Source organism: Lolium perenne, chromosome 6 (genome assembly GCF_019359855.2).
Source record: "Lolium perenne isolate Kyuss_39 chromosome 6, Kyuss_2.0, whole genome shotgun sequence".
In the NCBI taxonomy this organism is placed as follows: Eukaryota; Viridiplantae; Streptophyta; class Magnoliopsida; order Poales; family Poaceae; genus Lolium; species Lolium perenne.
In genome coordinates, this window is record NC_067249.2 from 12,389,706 (window position 1) to 12,396,722 (window position 7,017).

Below are 7,017 nucleotides of genomic sequence, written 5' to 3' on the forward strand. Positions count from 1 at the left end.
ATGTGCGCCTTGGCGCACGATCCTGTGGAGCTCATACCAATATTTTACTGAATTGTAACCAAATCAGTTTATCATGAGACAAGTCTTACTGAAAGGTAATACATAGTTCACATAACGGGGGATAACACATGGTTCTGAGATAATGGCAGATACATACACACAAGGTTCTCACTTAAGCTAACAGCAACTTATATATATCCAAGACGAAGCAACCAACAAAAATGGCACGATGATCATTGAGATCCCTAGCCAGGGATTGCTAGGCCCTAAATTTTTAGTTGTTTTTTACTGTATGTATCTAATACTTGTAGATTAGCCTTCTGAGAAGATACTCGATTGTGTTTGCTCTTTGTTAGTTGTGTGTGTAGCTTGGGAGTTTACAACGTGAATATAATGAGTGTAAGTTGTTGTGAATGGAAATTTTAGAAAAAAACACAATTGATTATGCTTTGCTGCTGTAGTTGCCATCTGCTGTGTTCTTACTATAACAATCAGACAATAGTATCGGCTAAACAAAAACTGATCTAAGCGCCAATGTGCCTTATCAAACAGGGAAGTGAATGGACAAAATTCTGCATCTACTAAGAAAATGGTGAACTAAAGTATCATCATGCTGGCACATGAGGACATAAAATCCTACAGTTTCAAGTGAAAGAAAACAGTACTCCAACACCTTGATTCTTGAGAGGATGTGAAAGCAGTATCCAGTCAGTTTCTTCTCACATATCATCTAATGTCCAAAGTTCACCTAATACACAAACCTTTATCATGATACAGATTTTGTACATGAACCTTTTCCTTTGGAGGGTGCTCTGAACATTTGTTTCCTTGCAGTACTGAAACAAGTATTAAGATAGTATTAAGATAAAGTATTCACAAACATTTTACAGCCCCTGCACTCGAGTAAGAACTGAAACTAAGATATAATCATAGATTCATGTCAATATACTAATACTTGCTGAAAAATATTGTTACTGCAAGAACCAAAACCTGATAGAAAAACTGCAATTCAGTGAATGTGCTCACTACTAAGACAACCAGTTAGACAAAATAAAAATTCTGATCCATTACAATAATATGTACATTTCTAAGACCAAATAAAATAGTACTACTATTAGTAAGCCATGATTTTTCATGCAAGCTTTCATGGTGCACCATCTCTATCATGTCTTGCACATTCATGGCTTCTCTTCCTACAACATTTTGCTTGGCCTCTTGCGAGTATCATGACATCCTACTTGGTTGCACATCCTGAACAAGCATGTGACCTTGTCCTTGGCTTCTTTATTCTTCATTTTCTGGTCTTCCCCATTCATCTTGTTTCCTCTGCTTATTCTTTTGCTCTGGCGGGTGTATGTTAACTTGAGTAGGAACTTTGCAAGCCATAGTAAGTGTTTAAAACAAGAAGCACACATCTACAGTACACATACAGACTAATTTCGATGTGTTTTATCCTAAAAATAATGTTGAAGCAATTCGACCTGCTTATGCCTACCAGGCTATCACAGTATCATTCTGGTCACTTCCTTAAGAAGGAAATCAAGTCAGCTACTCAGCTTCACGTGCATACATCACTGTAAAGTACACGGCAACCTGCGTGTGGAGATCCATCTAAAGCCAACTGCAGCAGATCAGATCCCGTGTCCGAGTCAAAGTGCAGGGCATAGGCCATAGGAGAGTTCTCCATCTCTAAATACGGATCGCCTTCATGGCAATCGGAAACCTCTAACTAAAATTGGCCACGGTGGCAAATGGGGATTCCACATCTGGTGTGTGCAGCGGTCGAACCGGCAGGGATGCCTGTGCAAATTTGCAAGGCTTACTTAAGGCGGCAGCGGGCGTGTTTTAGAAAATTAAGATAGAGCCATCTCTAGCGCTATGATTTTGATAGGCCGGTTGTGAATACTTTGGATGCAGGGATACACCGAGGCGGATTCATAAGATAAGACGCCATAAAAGAATGTTGTAATTAGAGCAATATTAAGGACATCACATAATAAGAAATGTTGGAGAGTAAAATAAATGATGCACTAATACTGTAATTAGAGGAAAGTATTTGTAAACCAGGAGCATTATTTGCACTTGGTATAGAATACAAACAAACCTAAGTCCGAGAGTTGCCCCATTGGTTAATAAATTAAAATGTAGGCAGCTTTTTTATAGGGATTTATCATTACAAAAAATAAGCCTAGCTCTGTACCAATTTGACAAATGAAAAAGATTTGGTGTGTTCTGAAAACAACCTTGACAACGATACTCAGCAGGGGAAGTGTACTTTATTTGTTCTAATCCAACATGGCAGTACTGTATATTGCAAAACTTGGCATAATCTAGCCACTTCCACATTCTGCATTTAAATAGGATATCCATAAATATATTATGTAGGTCCTGAAATCCATCAGAATGAAAAATGAATGTGTTCTACTCATCAAGAAGTAACAAAAAAAGGGGAGAGCAAACAGATTTGTTTATAAGAAAACTAACATCAGACTGGAGTTGTTTTAGAAATCTCTAGTTGCAGGTCAGAAGCAAAAAGGCAAAGTGAAAACTATTTGAAGGAAGGATATGGAGATGGTTGATCAGCACAACCAGTCTCAAAACCTTAGCCCCAGATTTTTGCACAAAGCCCTAGAAATATTTGTATTTCATTAAATGTCTTTGGCACTGCACCAAGGGTGCAATGAGTTTGAGTAAGAATTTACCGTGCGCTCCTCTCTATTTCAGGCAGTGAAAAAATAAATAGCAGATCGGCTGGCAAGCTCAATCAGACAGCCGCCGTTCCTAAGCGATGAAGTGGCTGCAATCATATTCACCCAATAATCGACCTCTGTGCTATATGAAAGCAAGCAAAGGCTAGTGCAGTTTGGCTTTTCCTGTAGTATAAAAATAATTCATTAAGGTTCCTAAACTGTACGGCGTAGAATTTTCAGTACAAATACCTATAAAGTGACACAGTAAATTTCCATCTTGTACATATCAACAAAAATGCTAGAACTTCAGGCTATATATAGATATACCACCTCATTGTTCATAAGAGACATGAAAGAACTCAAGTGTGCATATGCAAATTTTATACCCCCACAAAAATCATGCATCATTTGAATCATATATTCTTTTGAAATATATCTTAATTTAGAGTCAATTAATTTTAAACCAAATAATTAGTGAAATAACTTGTTTCAGTGAAAAAATCATACGTATAAACAAAACAACAGAAGCTCTACCAAATAGGCTTGAGGTACAACATAGGTTTAGATATTCAAAATACAAACAACTGCCAATTACATATGGGTACAAGCACTAAGTACCTTCGAAAAGAACCACAGCTTTGCATCGTACAGTCATTTGAGGAAGCAGTTAACCAGCTGTCTACTAAACTATCCATTAGACACATAATGTTAGCTGCAGATGGTGTAATCTGCCAAAGTAGCTAACAGAAATAGGAACCGGATGTGCAAGAACTGAAACCAATTATATCTCGAGAACTTTATATTAGTGTAACACGGCAATGCAAGTACACTCATTACCTAAAGCCGAATGGGATCAGCGTTTAGTTGAGCTATCCATATTAGATTTGAACTAATAGCATCAAGATACTGAGTGGAAAAGTTGGTACCCAAGAGCTAGTTCATAAAAAAGATTGAGTATAATAAGCAAGAGTTAACTATCTGGGCAAATCTTTTTCTAAGCTTTCACACTCACGCTGAATACGCTTCGCCCAGTCTTTTGATGGCTGTGGACAGGACAAACTTAGTACTGCTATAAGATGGCAAAGAATAAACAGGGCCTTAACTATGTGAACCAGCCTTAACTCTGGTTTCGGATAATAATGATCACTATGACCATTAACAGTATCAAATGGCTTAAATGTGTTGTATTTTTCATCGACTTTATCATCACAGATTGAAACTGGTTTGGTATTATTTGACATCTCAGCGGCGGTCTTCAGAGTCTTTGGTCTACAATGGGAAATGGTAAGGCTGACATACAGTTTAAACATCAATATAATGAAATGTTTCAATTTTTATTTGGCACAAAAACATAAATACTGTAAACTCATAACCAATTATTGATTTCTAGGACATGAAAAGAGCGTGGATCCAAGTGCAACAACTTCTTCAGTACATAACTAAGATAGTAAGATAGTTGATAATGTCTAAAAAGGAGGAGGTTCAAGGAGGTTGGCCGGTTCTACGTGAGGGATGAGGGCAGCGGGGAGGAGCGTGGGGGAGAATAAAATGCAGTCAATGAATGTCTGACTGGGCATTACTTATAACAACATACAAGTAAAAAAATTGGTTTCAATGACAGAACAAATTACTAAAGTGCAGTCAATGAATGAATGATTATACCTTATTGTGAAAGATGATAAAACATAATAACTGGTATCTCCATAGAAATGGTAAACCAAAATCAACCAAGTAACAGTCCATTTCACGTAAGTGAGAAATAAAAGGAGCATTCTCACCTGGTGCTTCGACCAGCGATTTAGTCGATGCGCCGCCGCCAGTATTGGCACAAGGTAGTGTCTGCACGTGCTCCAACTTTTCCCAGAGGCCACTAATTAACACCATGGCAGCTTACTGAATTTGGTGTCTTTACCTAGCTGATAGGAATAGGAAAAGGTAAAGCAAGTTCAGATCCAGTGAAGACTGATCTTACAACACTTAATACAAACCATGATTGGAACCGAGCCTGCATTCAGACATGAAGAGATAGGTGACACAAATCCAAAGCCATGTCTGTAAGGGGAGGGTAAATTTTCAGAAAAGAACATTTGACATGCATAATCCAAATAGGTTCGAGAACCTGCAACACACCAATATTCATATCTTCCATCCTATGAGGTAGTGTTTAAAAAAATACCAGTATATGACTAAAAAAAATACCATTACCTTAAATAGTTGAGAAAACAACTCACTTTTGGTTGTTCATATATGCTCAACCAAAATTTAAGAGTATGAAAAAAAACATGAGAATAAGCTGTAGATTCCTCGTAGGCGAAGATATAAGGAATCTGTACAAACATAAATGATTCCTGCAAATTAAATAGAGAAAGAGCCATGAGGAAGAGATGAGCTTGGGTACTAATTACCTGCTTTCCATTCGAGCTCAGCTATGGGGGAGCGTGTTGTTCACTTCATTGTTCATCCTTTGGCACGGGTCTGGCCAATCTTGAAAACCTACCAGCATCAAGAAAAATAGAGGGAAATGCTACAAAAGTCTACCAACGTGTGTGTGAGAGATTGAGAGAGGAACTATAGGTCAAGCAATTTTTCTCTAGGTCCAGCGCCGATGCATCGAGGCGTAACCAACACAGATAGATGAAGAGGATAACTGATGGTGCCCTCATTGGATGTGGCAGTCCCCTGCCGCTGTAGACCTTCATGGGAGCCTGATGAGAGAAGGTCGCTAAATTCACCAAAGGAAAGCACACCTCAGTAGCATTCTCATGGTATTCATGTTCAATATTGAGAAAAAACAGGGGACTATAAAAGAGAAAAACTAATATTATCAAGATTTTTTCATTGAAAAGGCTTGCTGGAAATATCACAAGCATATTCAAATGTTTCAATTAAGTAACCGTGACAAAGAAACTTACAACAGTAGTTCAGAATTCCTTTGAGATGTGTTGGAGAGGTGCAAGCTCATGGAACTAAAATAGATGTATTCCTTCACAGGGTTAATAGACTCATATGACACCCATTTTTTAGGGCATTGAATCAGTTTTTAAGAATTACTACCATGAATAAGAGTGTCATAGAGATGCAAAAGAATTCGTTTTCAACAAAAGAGGATATAACATAGATAACTATTCAAAATGGCGAAACATTCAAATATGCAATCATGACTTAGCTCAGTTTAGATTTTCAGTAATGAATAGTATAAGTAAACCGATACAGTGCAAGAGTTAACAATACAAAATTGTCAGGAGTCTGTGAGATTACCTGCTATATTTCACAATCATGTATTATTCTGCAAGGTGTCTTGGACTTGCTGGGATTTGACTACCTTTTCCTGATAATCATTAGGGTTCACAATATTGCTCCGATTATTATTACCAGGAAAGAAACAAGAATGGTTGCCATCCCACAAGATCTTCACAATAGAGGCCTCAATGATTGCCTACACCATTGGGAAATATGATATAATTAGGTGCACATAATGTAAAACTTGATTGACATACTTTTTGGCAGGTTGGACAAGCAAGACGACTATAGTAGCACATCAAAAAAATGTAATTCAGCCAGAGGAGGGGATCGAGTTTACCTTGTTGAGCCCTTCGTTAGGTATACTCTTCTCAATGTCACCCCATTCTAACAAATGTAATGGCAGATCAAGAGCCTCTAAATCAGCGTCCAACAGAAGATTAAATGGATTAGTGATACTTTATAACCTGAGGTTTGTTGGTTGTAAATCAAATATATTGTAAAAGACCAAATTACATTAGAGATATGGAGTACAAAATAATGAAGCCATACCTACTGCATTATCTCGGTGCTTTCCCGCCAACCCTCCCACCTACTTCGTTTGAACCTATTTCTTGAAGATCCCAATCATTCAAAAGTCCTCCTATCAGTTGACCTGCAGCCCTGCACCAAAGTTGGCATAAAAAATCATTGGTTTCTTAAGCATCTAAATTCCAGGATTGTGTATTTCTTTTATAACAACATAGAGGCACTACTTAAATTGTAGCACTGATCATGATACCCGTAGTATAACATTAGATGCAGAAGGCATATAGATTCAGAGGGTAATTTGTAGTATGTGAAATATCACAAGAACATGAAGCTCAAATCTATATGCCCAAATAAGTAGTGCTACAACTCATCAGAACGAAAATAGTGAAGAATGATTCTTGTTCTACTAAAATGTGCATTAGTAAGTCTATATGGTGATAAGATACATGAAGATACCATCCTGCAAAATCTAAAATCATCGATAATTACATACCCATTACTATGAGCATATCTCAGATATGGGAAAAAAATACCATACCGTGTTACAGTAGCAACA

At 37.5% G+C, this 7,017-nt stretch overlaps 1 long non-coding RNA gene across 2 annotated transcripts; it reads right to left on the minus strand.

The window, feature by feature from the left end:
- Positions 1–2,042: 2,042 nt before the first annotated feature.
- On the minus strand, positions 2,043–5,767 carry LOC127308867 (uncharacterized). 2 transcript variants are annotated; one of them, XR_011746464.1, is made up of 4 exons: positions 5,096–5,767; positions 4,469–4,602; positions 3,309–3,372; positions 2,043–2,873 (listed from the first exon to the last, which is right to left on the minus strand). It is a non-coding gene; the product is annotated as an uncharacterized lncRNA (long non-coding RNA). The 2 variants fall into 2 exon arrangements; XR_007856817.2 differs by lacking the exons at positions 2,043–2,873; positions 3,309–3,372 and adding an exon at positions 3,619–3,959.
- Positions 5,768–7,017: the final 1,250 nt, after the last annotated feature.